At 40.6% G+C, this 15,415-nt stretch overlaps 1 protein-coding gene across 3 annotated transcripts in view; it reads right to left on the reverse strand.

Annotated features, from left to right (window-relative positions):
- Positions 1 to 15,415, reverse strand: part of LOC106879244 (CYFIP-related Rac1 interactor B) — a 154,489-nt gene that overhangs the window by 80,900 nt on the left and 58,174 nt on the right. For all 3 annotated transcript variants that reach the window (XM_052977635.2, XM_052977633.2, XM_052977634.2), the window contains exon 2: positions 9,662 to 9,721. The gene's annotated coding sequence lies outside the window, so the exon portion shown is untranslated. The remainder of the gene's footprint in view (positions 1 to 9,661; positions 9,722 to 15,415) is intronic.

Genomic DNA, 15,415 nt, shown 5'->3' on the forward strand with positions numbered 1-15,415 from the left:
TTGTGTCTGTATTTGTCCCCACTATCATTGCTTGACAACTTGTGATGGTGTGTTTACGTCCCTGTAACTTAGTGGTTTGGCAAAATAGATCGATAGAATAAGTACCAGGCTTAAATAAAAAAAAAAGTGTTGGGGTCAATTCATTTGTCTAAAATTCTTGAAGGTAGTGCCCCAGCATGGCCACAGTCTAATGAGTGAAACAAGAAAAAGATGTGCAAAACAAAACAGAAATTTTGAAAGAAATATCTATAAAACTGGTTTTTAAACATTGAGGGTCCACCAGAATAAAATAGTAATCAAAGGGGTCCATACGTGAAAAATGATTGAGAACCTTTGCTGCAGTGGATTGAATCAACAATGGTGGATCAGTTACCATCAGTAGCTACATACTAGGTGGTATCAAAATGTCCCACGATTAGTTATGTTTAACAGAAAATAACTTATTTAACCTAAATTGGCCATGCTGGGGCACCAACTTGAAACGCTTTTTAGTTGAATGAATCATACACAGTATTTATTTTTTGTAAGCCTAGTACTTATTCTATTGGGCTCTTTTGCTGAACAGCTAAGTTATGGGGGACGTAAACATGCCAACATCAGTTGTCAAGCAGTGATGGTAGAGACACAGACACATATATTTATACATGTATCCTTTAAGTTCGTTTAATGAGAAACACTTTGAATATGCATATAAAAGCTCCTATTGTATTATGCCATTTACAGCCTCATGATACAAACTGATAATACTAGTTTTTTATATGACAAGCTTCTTTCAGTTTCCATCTATCAAATTAACTCATGAGGCTATAATAGAAGACATTCTTAAAGTATAGAGTTGAATTTCGTGTAGCCACCTGTTGGCAACTTTTCTCCACCACCCATTTTGTAGGGGATATTACACATAGTTAAGAGAGTGAAGGTGCGTGGCTCAGTGGTTAGGGGTACCCAGCCCATGATCGTAAAGTTGTGAGTACGACTCCCTGCAAAGTGCTGTGTTTTTGAGCAAAGTACTCTACTTCACCTTTCTGCAGTTCACTCAGCTGGCAAAAATGAGTTGTAGCTGTAATTCAATGGGGCCAGCTTTGTCACATTCTGTGTGAAGCTGAATCTCCCTGAGAACTACCTTATGGCATGCATGTCTGTGGAGTACTCAGCCACTTACGTGCTAATTTTATGAGCAGACTGTTTGTTGATCAGATAAACAGGAACCTTGTCGTTTGTAACCCATGAAGAGCTATTTTTTAAAAAGAGTGAAAGAAAAGGAAATGTTCCATGTTGTAAGGCAAAAATGTCATGTGTTTAGTATAAACAGTGAAAGCTAAGACGAAATAATTGCTATTCCATCATGTATTCACCCTTGACTCACGCTCAGTTTGCTAACAACAGTCTGTGCATCAGTGTTTATCTTGGGGCTTGGCCTCCAGATCTGTGAGACCCACAAATGCCGCTGTTAGGATTGGATTAACACCCATAGGGACCCTAACGACTAAAAAAGATTTTCCTGCCCCTATAAAGGATCCTTTTTTTTTATTTTCTTCCAACCACTTGAAGGTTTATCTTGCTCCAGTCCACTCAGCTGGTCAAAATGAGTTGTACCTGTAATTCAAAGGGGCCAGCCTTGTCACATTCTGTGTGAGGTTGAATCTCCTTCAGAACTACGTTAATGATATGCATGTCTGTGGAGTAAGCAGCCACTAGTAAGTTGATTTTATCCTCGTGTTATAATGAAAAGTGAAAATGACATCCAATATTTGCTGTGTCTCTGTATCTATATATCAGCATTTCTTTCAATCTATGTATCTACTGTCTCTCTCACTCTCTCTTCCTCTGTGTCCCTCCTCTCAATGTGTGTATGTATCTATGTATCTACTTTTCTTGCGATGTGATAAATATTTAAAAAATACAAAACAAACGCCGTCACCACTCACTGTCTCTCTCTCTTTTGCTCTTTCTCGCTTTGCCACTCACTTCTTTGAAGTGTGACACACACCGCAGGTATGTACAAAAAGAACAAGTTGGTATATTAATATTATTGACAATAATGATGATAATAATCGTTGGATGGAATTTATATTTTAATGCATTGCTATGCACGTTTCCTAAAGGACACATGATTTGTGGAAACGTGTAGCAATGCATTGAAATATTTATAAATTCCATCCAAGAATTATTATAATCATTATTATAGCGACTTTGGGATCAAGGCAAAATGGGTGCCCAGAATTAGACAGGCTTGGAGAAGAAGGGTGTGGAAGCTTAAAGACCCTGCAAACGGACAGAGACTTAGAGACAAGTTACTTGAAGCATTTAACGAAATAGAAGGGGATATAGCATCATACAACGTGGAAGACAATTGGAGATTTCTGCGGGACAACCTGTTGAAAGCCACCGACCAGATTTGTGGGTGGTGTAAGGTCCCCTCCCAACCCAGAGTAACGTGGTGGTGGAACAAGGAGGTAGACAGGGCTATTAGACAAAAGAAACAAGCTTGGAAGGACTGGAAGAACGGTGGTAGCAGGGAATTGTACCAATGTGCCAGAAGGGAGGCTAGGCGACAGGTTTATTTAGCCAGAGGGGAAGCAGATAAGGAAAGATTTGCCAATGTTCTGCGCCGTGAGGACCAAAGACTCGAGGTATTTCGGGTTGCAAGACAGTGTAGGAGAGAGAATAGTGATGTTGTAGGACAGAAATGTGTTCGCATGGATGATGGTACGCTTGCATTAAATGAGGATGCAAAGAAAGAGGTCTGGAGATGCCACTACGATAGATTGCTTAATAAAGAGAATGAATGGGAGAAAGAGAGCCTGCCTTATGTCGACCCAATAGAGGGACCAGCTATCCGAGTTGATAGTACCAGGGTAGATAAAGCAATTAAGAGTATGAAGACCGGGAAAGCCCCCGGCCCATCAGGAATCACTGCAGAGATGCTCAAAATATCTGGCAGTGTTGGCTATAGCCTAGTCACCCGTATTACGAACCAGGTGATACACGAAGGAGTCATACCCTATGACTGGTGTAGCAGCATCATAGTCAACTGCTACAAAGGTAAAGGGGACGCTTTAGATACAAATAATTACAGAGGCATCAAGCTGTTAGATCAGGTTATGAAAGTTACAGAGAGGGTCATAGCCCAACTAATTAGGGAGCAAATCAATTTAGATGAGATGCAGTTTGGGTTCGTGCCAGGTAAAAGCACTACTGATGCCTTATTTCTAGTGAGACAGTTGCAAGAGAAATACCTAGCCAAGGATAAACCTCTGTACCTGGCTTTCGTTGACATGGAGAAAGCCTTTGACAGGGTCCCCCGATCCCTTATCTGGTGGTCAATGAGGAAACTTGGGATAGAAGAATGGCTAGTGAGAGCTGTGCGAGCCATGTACAGAGATGCGGCCAGTAAGGTGAGGGTTGGAAATGAGTACAGCAATGAATTCCGGGTAGAGGTAGGGGTCCACCAAGGTTCCGTCCTCAGCCCCCTCTTATTTACCATAGTCCTCCAGGCAATCACAGAGGAGTTCAAGACAGGTTGCCCCTGGGAGCTCCTCTATGCTGATGACCTTGCCCTAATTGCGGAGTCACTATCAGAACTAGAGGAGAAGTTTCAGGTGTGGAAGCAAGGTCTAGAATTGAAGGGCCTTAGAGTCAACCTAGCTAAAACCAAAATCCTAATAAGTAGGAAGGTAGATAAAACACAAACCCCTTCAGGTAGATGGCCCTGCTCAGTATGTAGAAAAGGAGTAGGTAGTAACTCTATAAGATGTACCCGGTGCAAGCTATGGACACATAAGAGGTGCAGCAACATCAAAGGCAGGTTAACTAGCAAGTTAGTTTTTGTTTGTGGCAGATGTTCAGGTGCAATAAAGACTGCAAACAAACAGGAAACAACTTCTATCTCATTCCAGGGTGAAAAACTAGAGGTAGTCGATAGCTTCCGCTATCTGGGCGACCAAGTTAGTAGTGGGGGTGGGTGCGCTGAAAGTGTAGCTGCTAGAATAAGAATAGCCTGGGCAAAGTTTAGAGAGCTCTTACCCCTGCTGGCGACAAAGGGACTCTCACTCAGAGTAAAAGGCAGACTGTATGACGCATGCGTACGAACAACCATGCTACATGGCAGTGAAACATGGGCTGTAACTGCTGAGGACATACGTAAGCTCGCAAGGAATGAAGCCAGTATGCTCCGTTGGATGTGTAATGTCAATGTGAATACCCGTCAGAGTGTAAGTATCTTGAGAGAAAAGCTGAACATTAGAAGCATCAGTTGTGGCGTGCAAGAGAGACGATTGCGCTGGTATGGACATGTGGTGAGAATGGAGGAGGATAGCTGCGTGAAAAAGTGCCACACCCTAACAGTTGAGGGAACCCGTGGAAGAGGTAGGCCCAGGAAGACCTGGGCTGAGGTGGTGAGGCAAGACCTTCGTACATTGGGCCTCACCGAGGCGATGACTACGGACCGAGACCTTTGGAAATGGGCTGTGCGTGAGAAGACCCGGCAAGCCAAGTAAGATCGTTGCCAGTGCCCCTGGACTGGTTCTTGTGCGGGTGGCACATGAGATGCACCATTTTGAGCGTGGCCGTTGCCAGTACCGCCTGACTGGCTCCTGTAGGATTTTCGAGCGAGATCGTTGCCAGTGCCCCTGGACTGGCTTGTGCGGGTGGCACATAAAAGACACCATTTCGAGCGTGGCCGTTTTCGTGCGGGTGACACGTAAAAGCACCCACTACACTCTCTGAGTGGTTGGCGTTAGGAAGGGCATCCAGCTGTAGAAACTCTGCCAAATCAGACTGGAGCCTGGTGTTGCCATCCGGTTTCACCAGTCCTCAGTCAAATCGTCCAACCCATGCTAGCATGGAAAGCGGACGTTAAACGATGATGATGATGATGATGATGATTATTATTACTATTTACACACACACACACACACACACACATATATATACATATATATGTGACAGGCTTCTAGTTTCTGTCTACCAAATCCACTCACAAAGCTTAGGTCAGCCCAAGGCTTTAGAACAAAATACTTGCTCAAGGTGCAACACAGTGGGATGGAACCAGGAATCATGTGATTAGGATGCAAGCTTATAACCACAACCACGCCTTTGTATAAAATTTCATTAAGATATACTCATTTTTAGGAAAGTTGTGAAGAAACAAAATTCGGAGTGTATGTGTGCATGTGTGTGTGTGGGGAGGACACAATTGTGTAGTTATGCCCCATACTTTCGGTCTATAATGTCCCGCTCACAAGGAAATTAATCAACCAAGCTGAGGGTTATAGCAGAAGACACTTGTTGGGGATGGGTGCCGCGAGAAGCAATCAAATTCGGTACCACCGGCACACAAGCCATACTACATGCGCCTATTGAAAATGAACGGTAGGAATTTGCCAAAACGACATTCCTTAGGAGGTTATTAAAGAAATAAAAGAAAACTAGGTGTGTAATTAGTAGGACGTGTAATTATAGGATTCATTATTTCTGCTCCCCGTCCCCCTAACTACATAGAACAATCTTAATAGGAAATCATTTTGAAAGTAGAGTGACTCACGATTATCTCCCTTCTACTAACACACACAGGAAGTTAACTTGACATTAGAGAGAAACAGTCATAGGGAACAAGCGGTGGCGGTGGGGACGGCAGTGGAGTTGGTGGTAGTGGGGGTGGCAGTGGATGTAGAGACAGCAATAGTAGCGGCGATGGTGGTGGAGGTGGCAATGGTAACGATGGAGGTGGTGGTGTAAATGGAGGGAGTATGTGAGTCATTTGTGCTCTACTCCTAATCATCACTTCACACACACACACGCACAGTGATCATGTTATTTCGTAACCGTCATCCATGTATGTCTGTTGTCTATTTAGTCTCTCTCATCTAACCGCCCTACCTACCTTACCTGCCATCCCTCCGCCGCTAAATCTTGTCCCTTTTAATTTAGCATTATCAATTTATCAGATTTTCTTCATTTCCCGTCCATTTCCTACACATACAATCAGTCTCCTCATGAAAAAAAAATTCCACCAATGGGAGGATATCAAGGATTAGATATCCCGGAAAATTTACATTTTTTTTTCTGTCACTGACCCACTACAAGGTCTCCAAAAGACTGGTGGATGCGACATGCCCTTCGCTAAGAGGGTGCACTGGACGGCACTGCGCCTCACTATTCGATGGTGCACCCTCAGATTTAGAAACTACAGTTTACAAAAATCTTCCCGCAATACAAATTAATGCCCAGCCAGAATAATCTGAAGCATCCCCAGGCAGGGCCGACCAAAGGGTTGCTGGCGCCCGGGGCAAGCTGAACTTCGGCGTGTACAAGCTGACGGTCGTGGAAATTTCCTTGGCTTTGTCACGCCCTTCTTTGCACTCTAGCACATGGCGCCCCAGGCAACTACCCGAGTTGCTGGTACCATGAGCCGGTTCTGCCCCCCCCCCCCAGTCTGGTGACAGGCCTTGAAAGAGGGAGAGGAGTGGAGTATCATGAAACTAAGGGCCTGGCCTGAATGCTTGCGACACAAAGGAATCCCCTATTGTAGTGCTAAGTCTACTATCCAAGTAGACGAGATTGGAACTTCGAACGTCAAGAGTCACAACAAATACCGCCTAGGCATATCTGGTCCGGCATTCTTACAGTTGTATCGGTCCACACCACCATGCATTAGATTTTGATCTTTATCAAGATTGAAAAGACAAAACGGGAAGCTGGCCTCGGCTGGTTTTGAGCTCAGAGCACAAAGTGTCAGAACAAATACTATGAGGTGTTATTTTTACCTAACGCTCTAATGACTCAGTCATTTGGCCTCTAGCGATAAAGCAGAACAAGCTTAACTGCAGATGCGTGTCCCCTTCTCCACACCGTCTTAGTTTTTATCATAATTTTCTGAAAAACGAGTTTTTTAATGAGGGCATTACTACACAAGTGTGCCCCGCCAACAGTTTTCTTATAACTTTCAGTAAAATGGATATTTTTTCCATGAAATTTTCTACAAATATCTTTCGGATAGTGTACAATACCAATATATAGGGATTTAATACGAAATAAAAACAAAAAATAGAGGGGGAAATTAGCAGACACTCACAAATCACATTTTAAAAAAAAATTTCAAGTTTTATTTTGTAGATATATATGTGCACATGTCTACCAATTTTCTTCCTTCTTTTTTGTTTGTTTCACATTAACATTCCACTATAATAGTAATCTACACTACCTAAAGGGTATTTCTAAAATATTTCATTTAAAAATATCCATGTTTCAGGAAGTTATGAGGAAACTAATTTGGGAGCAGACACTTGTGTATATTAGGTCATCCCATAAATGCGTTTTTATCAATTGCATGGACTAAAAGTCTGAGGGGGACAGGATAAATTACCTACATCAACATTTTATAAAAGCAAGTAGTAATTTTACCTTGTACTTATTGTTAGTGCCAGTTTTTGAAGAGTGCAATTTGATTTTAACAGTTATTTTTTCAAAGCTGTAATGGAAGTGACAAAGGAGCATATTCGGCATATTTTGCTTTATGAGTTCAATAAAGGCAACAACATAGCAGAAAGTGCGAGGAATATTAATGCAGTAAATGGGGATCGGACAATAAGTGTAAACCAGTGTCAACGGTGGTTTCAGAAATTCTGAGCTGGAAACTACTGCCTAGAAGACGAGCCTCATCCTGGGAGACCTGTAGAGTTTGATGAGGACATCCTGTAAACCCTGCTGGAACAAAATCCCATTATAACTGTTGAAGATCTAGCAGAGAAGCTTGGATTTGGTCATTCAACCATTCATGGACACCTGTGTGCCATCGGAAAAGTCAGCAAATTAGGTCAATGGGTTCCTCACAAACTTTCTGAATCTAATGGTCAGCCACATACAGCAAGGATGACATTCCGAAGGCTGGAGCAGTTTGAATGGGAAACGATTCCCCACCAACAATAGTTGCCAGACATTGCCCCATCTGATTATCATTTAATCTGCAGTCTCCAAAATCATTTTAACGGAAAAAATATAAATTCTGTCAGTGAGGTCAGAACAGTACTGGAGGAGTATTTTTCATCATGGACAAGTGAATTTTGGAAGAGGGGCCTTGCAAGTCTACCAGATAGATGGAAGAGCATTGTAAAAAAAATGGAGGAGAGTATATTTTAGATTAAAAAAGAACTTTATCTTAATTTTGAAAAATAAAAGAAGTATAAAGAAACCACATTATTTATGGGATGACCCAATACATACCTCTGATGAAATTTTCTACAAATACCTTTCGGATAACGTAAATTATGAACTTGGATATTGGAACTTTATATGAAAAAAGTTCGGGTGGAGTGGGATAATACATGAACCTCACCAAAATGTGAGAATATAAAGTTAACATGCATAAATTATCCAAAACTACTCCCTCCAAAAACATTTTTTTTCTTCACAATTTATACTGTAGGAAATTCTACGAGAAAAAAAAGAAACAAGAACAAAAAACACATAACTTAGAAGCAGCGCCACAGATGTACCAACACAACACACACGAGATTGAAACAGCCGACCTCACACACTTCTCATGAGGAATTCCAGAAGAAGCTTCATGAGACCACTACTGAGACGCTTCCGAAAAAAGGAAAACCGTTGGAAAACAGTTTACAGCAGAGACTCCAGCAAATAGGATCTGAAGAAGGAATTGTAATTCCGAAATATCATCGGACTACAGATAACCAAGTTACAACAGGTATATAGTCCATTTTTTGTTCTATAGTGCATTGTTATACCATTCTAAACTTTTTATTCTTTACAAAAAAGACATACATTTTTCAGAATGTTATGGGGAAACAAAGTCGAGATGCAGAGATCATCTGAAACTCTCATCCCCTCCAAAAGAGTTTTTCACAAAAAATGTTAATAGTATCAAAATCTACACCATCTGAATCTTCATTCAAAAATATTCATTTTTCAGAAATTTATGAGGAAGCAAAGTCAAAGCATGTGCATTGTCTGCCACTGAATCCCGTTTCTTTGTTGTTTTTTCTACATTAAATTCTGATAGAGTCATAATCTACACCATTTGAGAGATACCTCAGAAAAATTTCATTAGAAAAATATGCATGAAAGGGGTAGATAGGCAAAAAATGGTTGAGAAACACTGGTCTCGACTGATTAGAAGAGTTTGTGTTGTGAGGTGTTGGTGATATGTCTGGGAGAGATGGTGTTGTTAGGATGGTGTTTCAGTCATTTGACGGCGGCCATGCTGGAGCAATGCCTTAAAGAGCTTCTTAAGTTGAAGAAATCAACCCCAGGACTTATTCTTTGTAAGCCTAGTACTTAATCTATTGGTCTCTTTTACCGAACTGCTAAGTTACGGGGGTCATAAATACAAAAATATTGGTTGTCAAGTGATGGTCGGCAGGGGGACAAACATACACAAATATAAATATATATATATATATATACACGATGGGCTTCTTTCAGTTTCCATCTACCAAATCCATTCACAAGGCTTTGGTTGATCCGAGGCTATAGTAGAAGACACTTGCCAAGATGCCACGCAATGAGACTGAACCAGGAACCATGTGGTTGTGAAGCAAGCTTCTTACCACACAGCCACACCTGCACCTATGAGAATGAGAAGGGAAAGTAGGGGTGATGGAAGAGAAGGGGCTGGAATAACAATGAGAAGAAAACTTACTTGTTGATTGGTCAATGAATATTCACTTTTACCATGAACATGATTTGTAAAACTTCTTTCCTGCAACGACAACAACAACAACAACACTTAGCAATTCATAGAACACAAAAACAAAAGAAAGAAGGAAAGAAGCATAGCAAATAGCAAAACATCATCATTATTTAGTGTCTGTATTCCAGGCTGGCATCGACTGAATGGTTTGACAGGATCTCAGACAACAGTGCTGAGCACCAATATCTATTTAGGCAAGGTTTCTAAAGCTGAATGACTTTCCTAATGCCAACCACTTTACAAAGTGTACTTAACCCTTTAGCATTTAAACCAGCCAAAATATTCTACCTGGGTTTATCTTCAAACTGGCCAGATCCGGCCTCTCACACTTACTCTACAATATTATTCTAAAAATAAACAATCACAGCTCATGTCATTGAAATCTCTAAGTTACAAGGAAATGCAGGACAAATTCAAATCAATGTGGACAGATAAACAATACATTTGACAAAGAAAACGGAATGCTAAAGGGCCAAGGATTTTGTGTGTTACTGGCATGGTCACCAAAGAGCTCACAAAACAAGATTCCTTAATTGAGGGACAAGTAGAGGCAGCCTGGTTATAGGAAAGTTCACCACCATCATTTCACTGTGAAAAAAGTTTACCGTGAGGAAAGTGTACTGAGTAAATATATCCATAATATCTCATCATTTATAGTTAAAAACTATTTTATTAGAGAAAAAAAATGGTGAACTGATGATTGAACTTATCAGACATGAAGTAGTTTACACCAGATGTTGAGAGGTAAGAGTATGATAGAAGGGTAGGGACAGGAATCTTGTAGAGGAGATACCTGGCTACCCCAGCTGGGAGTGTATCTGTGTGTATATATGCATGAGCCAACAAAAAAGGCCTCTACAGAGTTGAGGGAGATAGCAGTCAAATCTAACTTCAATCACAACCTACCATCATATGTATGTACATATGTGAGCACGCGCGCACGTGTGTGTGTGTGCATGACCTCTACATTGCGTGATAGCTAGAAAACAAGAGATGGCAGTGATAGGGTGTCAGTACTTTATCAACCCTTTTCTCTCCTATTTTTTCTGTTGCAAACCACGACTTGAACAATGAGATAGCAGACCTTTCTTGGTGGCCATTGGAGTATCACATCCACAACAATGAAATACTGCTGTTTGTTTCCATAGTTTCTTGGGGTTAATGAGGATTCATTAGATATAAGTAAAGCTATATAAAAAAACGTATTCCATTTTACAACAGAAATCTTTCTTCTAACGACACTGCAGTGTTGTAACAGTTGTGTTTAGGAGACATTGCACCATTTTGAACTAAAAGTGTTATCAAGTGATTAAACAGATATTATTTGCATGTTGTCTATCACCCACCTTAATCTTAGTTTTTGACACACAGGTTTTTGATTTGTTTAAGTAGATTTAAGTAGGCATTCAATTCAACCCTTTAACAAAATTGATTGGACCCTGAAGACTGTCTTCAAATTGCTCTGGCATCAAAATGCCTGATTTTGACATAATTGTAACAAAGATGAAACATCATTTCTCCAAAACCTGAAGTGAAAAAGTTTTGAAAAAAATCCTTTTGTTTCATAATGAAGATATTAATTTATTTTATCACATTTGTTTTATACTTTTTATATTTATAATTGTATTTTCCATATAAATAGATTCAATAAACCTTTTGAATTAAAAGAATCAATAATTTTCTTCCTTTCAAATCAAGGGGGAAATGTCGGTGTAAATAAATATATTTTGAGATAATTGGATAAAAAAGTTCCCCAACCCCAGTGTTAGGGTCTCAGCTATGGCTTAATTAGCACATTTGGGCTTGCCTACCTGTGCTTGTGAAAGACTGAATCGGGCAGACTCTACAGAAGAAGCCTTCATAGTTCCAAGGCGGGAAAGATGGCTGCAACAATGTATTATGCAATACAGAGAGCAAGATGAAGCAAGTAAGACATCTTGGTCATCCACTACATCCGTCTCCAACCCCAGTCGTCTTGACCTGGTCTTGCCACTGGACTGAAGATGGTCATCGATGAGAGAATGAAGACCAGATGACCTACATTACTCGAATGGAGGAAAAGGAATGTCTTCATCATTGTTGGAGCTCATGACACTGAATACTACATCTAAAATGAAAAGTAGAAGGGAGCACCAAAGTGGCCATTCTTGGTTGCATGATAATAACTGTCATAAACCAACAGAGGAAACCTGATAGCAATAGTAGCCAAACTGCCCTCAAAATCACATTCTGCTGTCATATGTATGTGTAAGCCAGTAAAGAAGATCTCTCCACGATAGCTAGCCCTGGTAGAGATAACTACCAAATCTTCTTTAAATCACACCCTGCAGTCGTGTGTGTGTGTGTGTGTGTGTGCATGCGTGCACACGTGTGTGTGTGTTAGTGACACTGCCAAATGGTGATGATGAGGGTTCCAGTGGATGTATATATATATGTATGTATCTGTGTGTGTGTATATATATGTATGTATGTATGTATGAATGAATGTGCATGTATGTGTGAATGTGTATGTTATGTATGTGTGTGAGTGTATATGTATGTGAGTGTGTGTGTGTGTGTATCTATGTATGTATGTATGAATGCATGTGTATGTGTGTGCATGAACTAATGTAAAGTGATCAGTCAGGAATAGAGAAACTGTTGGTCCAACAGCCCCATTCTGGGTGTGATAAATGTGGGCATGTTTTCCTCACAGGTCACCTACACAAACACATTGACACTGGAAGGCCTCAAGCTGAATAAAACCATTTCTAGCAACTAATCTAATATGCAATCTATGTGCTGGGATGTTTTCCAACTGACCCAGACTCGCAAGTCACATGAAAGTATGCAATCAATGTGCTGCTCAGAATGAATATCCCAGTGAAACACATCAATACGAATGCTGCATCTGCAACAAAAAATGCAAAGTCACTTCCTGGCATTAAAGCCATTACACTGTGTAACACAAATTTTGTCCTTGGGTAGCAACTGTTATTCCCTGTTTGCTTACCCCTACAAAGTATGGAAAATGGTTAATATTTCTTTCAAACTTTGGCTTTTGTTACATTTATTCAAACCCCAAAGAATCCCTCTCAACACATAGCTATGATGTTCCCCAACTATTCCTGCTCATCATCAGAGATGCACATATTGTCAGCCACAAGTGGTTATGGCCAGGAACTGACAAGCATACCTGTGGTATTGTGCAGAATATTTGCTATAATAAAATTTCTGCTTCAGCAAGCCAAACTAAACTAACTAAAAACTAAACATTTTGGAGAAGTCATTCAAATAATTCCTATAAAAATAGGTTTAGGTGTGGCACAAAGCTTGCTTCCCTACCACGTGGTTCCAGGTTCAGTCCCACAGCATGGTATCTTGGGCAAGTGTCTTCTACTATAGCTTTGGGCTAACCAAAGCCTTATGAGTGGCTTTGATAGATGGAAACTGAAAAAAGCCCATTGTATATGTATGTATGTATATCTAAGTGTGTGTGTGTCTTTGTGTGTGTTTCTTCTCCCATCACTGCGAGACAACCAGTGTTGATGTGTTTACATCCACACAACTTAGCAGTTCAGCAAGAAAGACCAATAAAATAAGTACTAGGCTTAAAAAAACAAGTCCTGGGGGTTGATTTGTTTGACCAAAAACACTTCAAGGTAGTGCTCCAGCATGGCCGCAGTCAAATGATTGAAACAAGTAAACGAATAAAAGAATAAAAAGGTACAGTTACTGGAGGAGACAATTTTTGAAGCTTTGTTGTAAAATGGTGTCAGAAATTATGTGTCAAAGCCAACTGGCATCTCATCTGATGTGGAAGCTAATTAGCAGAGTAATTACAGGATTGGTTGAGTTCAAATCATATGTAAGTCAACTTTGTCTTTCACCTTCTTGGGTTCAATAAATACTAGTCTAAGCAGGTGGATTGGCAGAAATGTTAAAGCATCTGGCAACATTTTTTTTGGGCTCTTAGAAATCTGAGCTCAAGTTGTAATAAGATTAGCTTTGCTTTTTCATCCTTCCAAGAGCTGATAAACAAAGTACAACAGAATCATTACAAAATATATATTAGCAACAGAAGCAGTATTAATACCAAGAGGTAATATTTATCCCCACTTCTGGCAGGTATCTCTAGCAGTCAAACGTCCATCGTGAATTTTGCACCAGAAGACAATATGAGAGTTTCTCTCTACTGCAGTATAATTTGTTCCAACAGAACATCCACATTTAAGTGAGGATAAATATTCTTTTCTACTCTAGGCACAAGGCCCAAAATTTTGGGGGAGGGGACCAGTCGATTAGATCGACCCCAGTGCACAACTGGTACTTAATTTATCAGCCTGGAAAGGATGAAAGGCAAAGTCGATCTTGGCGGAATTTGAACTCAGAATGTATAGACAGAAGAAATACCACTAAGCATTTCACCCAGCGTGCTAATGTTTCTGCCAGCTCATCACCTTAGTGAGGATAAATATTATCTCTGAGTTTTAATACTGCCTCTGTCTCAAATATATATCTTTTAACAAGCTCACTGACTAATTGTGACACCAGCACCCATTCTGGCATTGTTTTTCTATACATTACTAGTGGGGAGATGAGTCACTGCTATCTCTAGCAGTCAAGCATCCATCATTGATAAGGCCAAGGCTCACAATCATAAAATTGAGAGATAAATTCCTGGCAACGCTTTTATATCCTTGAGCAAGACACTTTATTCCACATTGCTCCAGTCCACTCAGCTGGCAAAAATGAGCTGTACCTGTAATTCAAAGGGGCCAACCTTGTCACATTCTGTGTCACGCTGAATCTCCCTGACAACTACATTAAGGGTATGTGTGTCTGTGGAGTGCTCAGCCACTTGCACATTAATTTCACAAGGAGGCTATTCTGTTGACTTGATCAACTGGAACCTTCACCACCAAAACCAACAGAGTGCCAGTAATTGTAAAGGAGGTGAGAACATTCCTTGGAAACAAAAACGTGAATGCTTCATGTTTTCATGATTCTGCTTTGCTTGTAACCTAGTCATTTCTGGTGGACATTACATCTCATTCGAGATAACTTACATCAACTACTTTAGGGATAAAATTAGCTGAGTCATAAGATGTATGGTGATAGAGTCACATTTGAAAGAGAGCAGCAGTTGTGGGAGTAGTAACTTCAAAGAGGAGATTGGATGGCTGTATGGTTAAGAAGCTTGGTTGACAAGGAGGTCTTACGGTACAACAGCTAGGGCCAATGTCTTTTACTATAAGCCCCAGGCTGACCAAAGCCTTGAGTGGAATTGGTAAGAGCAAAAACTGAAAGAAGCCCAGGGCTTATTTAAGTCTATTACTTTCGCCAGACCACAAAATTACAGGGATATAAACAAACACTGGTTGTTGAATAGGGGAGGAAAAGACAAAGACACACACATGTGTATATATTCTTTTACTTGTTTCAGTCATTTGACTGCGGCCATGCTGGAGTACCGCCTTTAGTCAAGCAAATCAACCCCAGGACTTATTCTTTGTAGGCCTAGTACATATTTTATCAGTCTCTTTTGCCAAACTGCTAAGCTACAGGGATGTAAACGCACCAGCATCAGTTGTCAAGCAATGTTGGGGGGATAAACACAGACACACACACACATGATGAGCCTCTTTCAGTTTCCGTTTACCAAATCTACTCACAAGGCTTTGGTCATCCCGAGGCTATAGTAGAAGACACTTGCCCAAGGTG

The sequence above is a fragment of the Octopus bimaculoides genome, chromosome 28 (assembly GCF_046866305.1).
Source record: "Octopus bimaculoides isolate indiv1 chromosome 28, ASM4686630v1, whole genome shotgun sequence".
NCBI lineage: Eukaryota > Metazoa > Mollusca > Cephalopoda > Octopoda > Octopodidae > Octopus > Octopus bimaculoides.